We start from the raw sequence: 9053 nt of genomic DNA, 5'->3' as shown, positions 1-9053 counted from the left end.
GCCCTCTCCATAACAGAATTTTTGACCTCAAAAGGCATTCCTGTGGTTCCCCAGCCCCCTTATTCACCTGACCTCAGTCCGTGTGACTTTTTCCTTTTTCCTAAACTGAAAAATGTCCTCAAAGGACGTCATTTCGGGACTTTAGAAAACATCCAAAAGAGTGTAACGGACATGCTGAAGACCATACCGGTTGAAGACTTCCAGCGCTGCTACCAACAGTGGGAACAACGTCTCCATCGGTGTGTAGCTGCCCAAGGGAACTACTTTGAAGGGGATAACATTGATGTTTGAAAAAAATAAAAACTTTGGTAAATAAAAAATCAGTCTCATTACTTTTCTGCCACACCTCGTATGTATATATATATATATATATATATATATATTTTTTTTTCTTCCCCAACAGTGCCCGAGCACTAATCCCATAAGCGCCTGAACAGAAAAATAGAGACCAAAGAATAATTACTTTTAATATTCAAATTATTCTGTAATACTTTTAAAGAAGCTTCCCATTCATGAATTTTTTAAGTAAAACAGTTTTATCTACTTTTTAATTATAAATGACCTTAAAAGCAAAAAAAAATTTCTTTAACCACAGTTTTCGTGGTTATATGTGACCAAATAAAATCGTGGGGTGCACATAAATTAATTGATTCAATTAATAGAATAGCTGCTTTCAACATAAAATATAAATATATGAATCAATTAATTTATGTGCATCTCCTGATTTTATTTGGTCACATATAACCACGAAAACTGTGGTTAAAGAAAAATGTATTTTTTGCTTTTTAGTACATTTATAACCATCCATCCATTCTCCAACCCGCTATATCCTAACTACAGGGTCACAGGGTTCTGCTGGAGCCAATCCCAACCAACACAGGGCGCAAGGCAGGAAACAAACCCTGGGCAGGGTGCCAGCTCACCACAGGTAAAAAAAGTAATTTTACTTAAAAAAACATTTTTTATATATTTCTGACTTTATTTCTGCGAGAACAAATGCAAATAAGAATACTATGTTTATTAATGTACTATATTATATTATATTATATTTATTTAGATATACTCTGGCTTCTCTTCAGCTTGTATAAATCTTTCGCCTTTTACTAAAGATTTCCGTGGAGAGGAGCATCAATGAGTTTTGTGAATTTCCCCTTGGGATTAATAAAGTATCTATCTATCTATCTATCTATCTCTCTATCTAAACGTCATCACTTTAACCGGGCCAGTGTATATTCTGGCAGCTTGGGCTAAAAGACCAGAAGCGATCCTAGATGTGGCACCATCCTACTGCTGGGTACACGCACATACCCACAACACACTCAGTATGGACCAGACTAGAGTTGGCATTTAACTGGCACATGGATCTTTGGAGTGCAAATTTAAAAACCAGAGAAAATCCCACACAGACATACAGTAGAAAAGTCACACGTGTATTGTCTGGACTGAACTTTGAATCCAAGACTCTGGAGCTGTGTGGTAGTACCACAGTGCTGCCACACTATTTGTTTTATATGTTACATGTAATGAAAACAGAAACGTATTAGGAATATTTTACATCTGTGATGTGAAAGTGTTGTGGTTTAGAATGCCCAGGAATACAGGTGACTTTTCTTGAGAGATTTTGGTGTCTTCTGACATTCATCACAATAAAATTAAAACATCCTTTAAGTAATTCAAGTATATGTACTAGCATTCCATTTATTGTAATCATAAATTGCAAAATCTGTTTTGTTTTGTTATCGTTCCTTTATTATGTTTGCTCCAGTGGAGTGCAGGTTGGTTTCATAACATATAGTAAAGTATTTCTCCACTAGGGGGCAGCAAAGGCTAATTATTTTTCTTCCCTAACCATTGTACTGTATTAGTGGCTCATCGATGCCATTCACGCGCCTTATTGCAATTTAGCTTTGTCTTGGGGCTTTAATTGCATTTACTTGTATGGCTTAATATAATTACAGTCTGCTTTATTGATGTGATTAATTAGTGAAAATTCTTTTTTCATTTGTGTATCAATTTTGTGCAGATTGAGTAAGCAGTGGGTACATTTTGTTTAGCATGGTCTGTTGTTCAGATTTCAAAGTAATTTATTTATTATACATGATAGTCTTTTGGCTTTCAATGCTACAGTGACGCAGTGGTAAAAGTTAACATTTTTGTAATATTTGTCATATCCAAGTCAAAGCACAGAAATGTGGTATTATTTCATCCACAAGAGAACAGTATTTCGAGGTTATAAGTGTTATTCAGGCTTAACTTTAAATATGTAATTAAAGTCATTTAACCCGAGTCCTACTTGGAATTAACTTTTATTTCTTTATTTTTACATAGACTTCCAGGTTTGAGAGACGCTCAGTGTTAATGCCAATTGGGTTAAGCCCCTATCTTTTAAATGGCAAATTCTGTATTTTTTCAAGTCAAAATTGTTTATTCACAGCCATGGTATATATTAGTTAGCCAGATGAAATTGTATTGTAAAGTGAAGCTTTTTTTTTTTTAACATAAATTTATAAAAATACTTGATCTATTCTTGTAGCTTATAATGGTGTTGCAGGGTACCAGGATCCATAGTTGAATGAAAAATCATTCAAACTTACCAAACACGTCCACTTTGAAGCAGAAAAGGTTTTGATTTAAGAAAACGTGCCTTCTTTATTTACGAGAAATCCTTGTGACAATGAAAGAAAACTAGAAATCTTATTTTATCCTAGATTCTTGGGACTGTTTTCTGAGATGCTGTTAGACTGAACTCTTTCAGGGCTGATGTTGACTTTTGTCTAAAGGAGGACTTGACGACTGGCTAACATACCGGTAACTGTTATGTTTTAGTTGGACTCTGTTGCTAGAAGGAAAGTTAGATTCATTGGTTTGACCGAGATTTCCTGAGCTCAACAACAGCAAAAATGGCACTGACATTTGGCAAGAAATCAAAGTGAATGCGTAGCTGATTGGTCCCCAGCTAATCATTGCATTGACAATGTTCGCCAGGGAAGACTGCCACTTAACAATGACAAGAGGTAGAAACCAGATTACAATGCACTGTGACTTTGTCCCAGCCACGCACAGACAACCTGGCTACAAGCCTGCCATACATTCTTGGCAAACTGGCAACCACAGCATGCAGCAACAGATGTTTTTTGTTGATTTCTGTGGGAAACCCTTGCTTTTCAGAAAACTATGTTTTTTTGGAAAAAATATTCAGCCCTCAAAGAGTTAAATAAGGAAGATGGTCAGCACACAGCCAGGCTTATGTCTGAAGCTGTTTAGAGCAAGTTTGACTTTTTTTTAAGAAAATTGTAAAAAAAAATATGTAGATCCAGGATATGAACATAATTAAAGAAGTGTTTACAATTTCTATTAACTTGCTTGTGATAATCGCAGTACCTTTTAAAGTTCTGGCTTGTAGCGTTGAGGTTGAATGGTGAACATTCGAATAGAAGACATGACTGAAAGCGGAGTTTGCAGTTCACATCTTCATGGACGACTACTTGCAACCAAAGAGGAAAAGAAAAAATGTTCCCGATTGCCCATTATTATAGCCAAGAGCAGTTAAAAACATATTTAAGGTGAGTCATTATGGCGTGAGATCGCTGTCAAAAGTAACTCTTAATAAATTTATGACAAATTTACATTTCACACTTGCGAGTTACGCTTGTGCTTCTCAAAATTACGAGTACAATTCTCAACCAGCTGTCTGGGTTCAAAGCTTAGAGGGGCATGCACATGCACATGCACAGGCGGGGTTAGGATTTCACACCCACCCATTTAAGGTTAGGGTGTGGTCGGCTTAGAGTTTGTCGCCCCATCTCATCCCGTTTGCCGTGGAGATTAACTCGATCTGTGCTTTGGCAGACTGATGGAGTGATCGAGTTGATCTCCCCGCAGCAGCAAACAGAATGGGATGAGGCGACAAACTCCAAGCCGACCACATCTAACTATACAACGCAGGTGATGTTAAATGGGTGGGTCTGAAATCCTAACCCTGCCCGTGTATGTGCATGCCCCTCGGACAGTTTGTTCATAATTTTACCCAAAATTTCCAGAAGTGCAAGCGTATTCACGTATGTGAAATGTAATAATTTACAACAAATTCACAAGTTATTTTTGACAGTGATCTTACTCCGTAAGTCATTTCACTGCAGCCGAATGTGAAGTGGGTTGAAATGTAGAGTTGTAGAATATCAACAATGGAAATGTTCTTCACTAGCAAATGTAATAACTCTGTCAATATATAGCTCTTAGGTAGGCTCTAGTGTCATGGGTTTGGATGGTTGGTCGTCCGTTGTGTAGTTTGCATGGTCCCCCTGATGTAGTGTAGCGTTCTCTCTAACACAGTGTTTCCCAACCTTTATGGTATCGCAGCCCAGTTTCTCTCACATGCCAGTGTGTGTTGTGGCTGGAGGTTGGGGGACTGAGATTGTTTTTCTGTAAATTTAATGGGATTGTCTGAGCGGGTGGAGTGTTGAGAATCAAACGGGATCATCAAAGCATGGTCTTGCATAATCAAGAGGTTTGCATGTTTCATGCATGATGGTCAGTACTTTTACTTGGTGGCAAATCGAGAACGGAACGGGCATTGGGTAGGTTGTCCAGGATTGGATGTGATCCACTGGTGATGCTGCCGCTGTGAATTTGAGTGCATTCATCTGACTGCTGAACAGAGTTTTGTCTCGGGTCAGCCACAGTCCACCTGCGATGCTGTTGCTGTGAATCGAGCGCGATTGTCTAGAGTGTTTGGGGGTTTTGTCCAGAGTTGGCTGTTGCCCACCTGCAATGCCACCATGGCCCACTGTTTGCGAAGCGCTGCTCTAACACATACAAAGCCATGAAGATAATTTAGCATGCATCATGGGATTGTGTGTGTGTGTGTGTGTCAGTTGTCCCTGTGACGAGCAGGCGACTGGTTCTTGCCTTTCCCTCTGTGCCGTGGAGGAAGAGACGATCTGCAAGATGCGGTGTAAAGCTGGTTTTCTTTGAAAATGGCCAAATCTCACAAATGGTTGACTCTCTTTACTCCTTTCTAAAGCAACATGAATATGCTGTTTGACAATATCTGTGTAAGCTAAAGACACAATTTTAATATCCAATAACATTCTTACCTTGAAAAATGGGCGTACTTGGTAAGTTGAAGCCTTTTTTCCATGTTTGGACCCTAATACCCCACATCCCCATTGTAAACTGCAAGAACAGATGAGGTGTTTTTATCAGGTCTCTGGAGTCGGAGTCGAGGAGTCAGAGACAATTTTGGGTACCTGGAGTTGGGGTCAGAGTCGGCAAAAATGTACCGACTCTGATTCCTAATAAATTTTAAATTGTAATGAAAAAAAAAATTCAGCAAGTTCAAATGTCCCATTTCACAAACAATAGTCCTAATGAAGTACTTCTCTGATGTAAGAATAAAGCCCAATGCATAGTTGCGTTACTACTAGTGTGAAGTTCAGCTGAGCGATTATACATCCTGACATCCACATATCATAATCTGGATTATGGCACATCACAAAAAGTGTGTTCCTTTTATTTCAGATATAATGTGTTTAACAAGTTCATGTGAGTGTAAACAAGTGTAATGGTGTAGGTGGAGGTGTGTGCTGTGGCCTGATGTCTTTTGTTTAAACTGGCCAATACGGCAGAGAGTCGGCTTCCTCGCCAGTAGTTCTGTGGTTAAATGACGGCGTGTATGTTGCCTTCCTTCAATCAGCATGGAAAATAATCAGCATATTAAATACAGAGGAGTCGGAGTCAGAAGTACCAGAAACTAAGGAGTCGGAGTCGAAAGATTTATATACTGACTCCACAGCCCTGGTTTTTAAAATGTATTACAAACACTTCATTTTAGAACACAATTTTATGTTGCAAATTTAAAATATACATCGATTAAGAAGAAATACTTGTACTTTTGGGTTGGATTTGGGAGAAATAAGGAACTTACCCTTTAGTGATTCATACAGTGAAGTTCCATTTCTTGAGAAGACTCCCCTTCTGACAATGCAGGCTAAATTACAGAGCAGGTTTTTGAACAAGAATAGATTTCTCGGGTAAAACTCTAGCTTTGTATAAATCAGAATAGCTGTAATTATTATTATACATTTCTTTATTAGTTCTATTCTTACTGTCGGAGCTCTTTATGTATACTATTATGAAATTATGAAAGAGAGATGCATCATACAAAAAGGTTCAACTTTGCTGTGGCCAGAATCTCTCTCATATATTTAGATAAAAATAATTTGCTGTATTTTTAATGGAATGATGAAGTCAAAGTAATGATTATAGCTTTTGTGATGATTTCAAATCGCAGAAAATTGCAAGAAGGTTGGTAAAATGTGTCACAAGTGGAAAAATCCTAAAACCTTACTTGGTAGAACAGAAGCGCACATTTTATATCCAGCTGTATATTTAACACCAGGCAGATTTTACATGCTGAACAGCAATTAGGAGTTTGTGTAAAGTTTTGTGTTTCCTTTAATTTCTTTAAAGCTGCTGTAGTCTGCATTTGTAAGTAATGGGCTTTGTGCACACTATGGTGCTGATCAGCTTCGTTTTTGTGGGCACAGGGCGGTGCAAAAACCCTCAAGGATGAGACTTGCAACAAAAAGAAATCAAATATCCACCATTACCTGCTCACACTACGCCAATTTAAAATCACTTCTTTATGGTATGGGAGGAAAATTCCACACAGAAATGGGGGGCGTGTAATTGATACTGTGCTCAAATTTGGTCCTAGTCGGCCTCCAGGAGCTACGAGAATTTAGAGTCCTCTTCCTCACACAAGACAGAGTCCGAATCTTTACCGAGGTACCTGACAAATGTTTTAAATCTTCTGCTCACCACAATAAACTTTAACAGAGTTCAGTTCAGTATACTCATTTATAGGCGCTTTCTCACCACACAGCGACCAATGACTTCCTGTACAGTGGACACCCCGGGCCACTTTCCACCACACAACAAGAATTAACCCTAACCCTTATGTAAATTATGTGAAGTGCAAAGAATGAGGATGCTGTGTGAAGTGTGGCGTGTTTGGGAGTTCACAAGGCTCCCCGATTCAACCCGATGTAATGCTCTAAAGTGATCGCCACTTCATGAAGGAGATTATTGCTTTGGTGCGATGCATGGCATGGCGTCCCAGGGAGGTGGCTATGAAGAGTGATGCAGTGCGAAGCGTACGCCTCCTTCGTTGCCGATAACCCTCCAAAATCCAAACTACTAACAGATTTGGGAGATGGCGGCAGTACTTGTGATCAACCAATTCATCAGTACTTCACCCTGCAATATTTTGCTGCTAAAATCACCAACTTGTTTAGAAAGCTATGTGCTGAACATGTCAGAATTATTGTTAGAAAGCATTTCTTGTGGTTATTGAGATATATCATTTAATTAAGCTCTCCTCCTTGTTTCAGTCACTTGTCTGCTCTCTTAGAAAGCCCTACTGGTATATATTTTATGTTTTTCTGAAAATCGGCAACATTTTTTGAGGGTCGGAGTAGATTAGAACTTTTTTTGGTAAGTGCTACTATAATGTTGAAGAAACCATTGCAAACGGTATACTGTCATCTTCCTTTGGTTAAAGAGAAAAGTAACAAGTTATAAATCTTAAGTTTATGAATTAAAATTAAGCAAAATTAAAAATAATTAGAAGTTGAAGAGACTGGTAGCAATAAACATGTTTGCAAAATTGAGAAAAATAACAATGATGTGGCTTTTAAAGTTGTGAGATTGTAGAAAGGAAGCTGGGCCAATAAAAAATAACCAGTTCAATGAATAAAAGATATTGACCCCAAATAAAGCCGTTGTCATAGTCGTATGGCACGTCACACTTATATTGTCGCCAGTCCATGTCCATTACTAATAACTGAAATTTGCTGGGCAAGTAAAATTGAGAGAATCCGTGATGACTTTCCTGCACAGACTTGTGTGTCCCTTTATCTGAAAGCCAATAGCGTGCTAGCTGGTGGAGGTGGCTCTCACAAAGGGTTAACTGGTACAGCGAGTTCGACTTCAATTTGTGACATTTTTTCCTTGTGCAGTAAGACACCACTTAACGCTGCTCTGTTTATCGCTGTTTCGGTATTGCACTTTTTTTTTTTCAATTCTAATTTTTCATTGATTCACTTTGTAGTCACATAAAAGCACAGTTTTCAGCAAAAATGTTGTTTATTGCTGCAATCGCACGACTTGATTAGATACTCGTATGCAGTCTCGCTGCGCGTTTGATATCCGTGCAGTACAGTACATTGCATATGCCTGCTGCGTCACTGTTCATTTATGATTAGTCATCAACATTATTGTCTAGGGATATAAACATAACATTTTATTTTACTGTAATAAATAACAATTATCCCTTTTTAGTTTTAAAATGAGTGGTTGCAAAGAAAAAGAAAGTAAAGTGACAATAAAAAGCTTTTCGCTGGAAACTAAAATGCGGGTGAATGTCAAATTAGTGAAATTACCGTAGGAACAAAAGGAACTTTCAATGGATTTTGTTAAAAAAAAAATTTTAAAATATTAGCCACTATTACAACAACATTTATTTATATCGCACATTTTCATACAAACAGTAGCTCAAAGTGCTTTACATAATAAAGAATAGAAAAATAAAAGACACAATAAGAAAATAAGTCAACATTAATTAACATCGAATAAGAGTAAGGTCCGATGGCCAGGGTGGACAGAAAAAACAAAAAAAAAAAACTCCAGACGGCTGGAGAAAAAAATGAAATCTGCAAGGATTCCAGGCCATTAGACCACCCAGTCCCCTCTGGGCATTCTACCTAACATAAGTGAAACAGTCCTCTTTGGATTTAGGGTTCTCACGGAAGGACTTGATGATGATGGTCACGTAGAGTTCTGGCTTTTAATCCATCCATCATTGTTGGAGCATCATGAAGCTTTGAGTAGGTGGAGGTGGCGCAGAAAAGAAAACGAAACAGAAGAGAGAGTTGGGGTCAGTACGGAAATATCACGGAAATTATGGATGAGTTTATACAAAACGATTCAGATTTTGGTAGAAGTTCAAAGGCAAGACGAAGTGTCATTGATGCTATCGACAATTGCTTGCT

General features: G+C 38.1%; 1 non-coding gene across 1 annotated transcript; it reads left to right on the top strand.

Annotated features, from left to right (window-relative positions):
- The first annotated feature begins 1059 nt into the window (after positions 1-1059).
- LOC120517054 lies at positions 1060-1174 on the top strand. Its single transcript, XR_005630978.1, has one exon. It is a non-coding gene; the product is annotated as a U5 spliceosomal RNA (small nuclear RNA).
- The last annotated feature ends 7879 nt before the right edge of the window (positions 1175-9053 follow it).

The sequence above is a fragment of the Polypterus senegalus genome, chromosome 16 (assembly GCF_016835505.1).
Source record: "Polypterus senegalus isolate Bchr_013 chromosome 16, ASM1683550v1, whole genome shotgun sequence".
In the NCBI taxonomy this organism is placed as follows: Eukaryota; Metazoa; Chordata; class Cladistia; order Polypteriformes; family Polypteridae; genus Polypterus; species Polypterus senegalus.
Note: the sequence above shows the minus strand (reverse complement) of the source record. Positions and strands in the feature narration are given on the sequence as shown.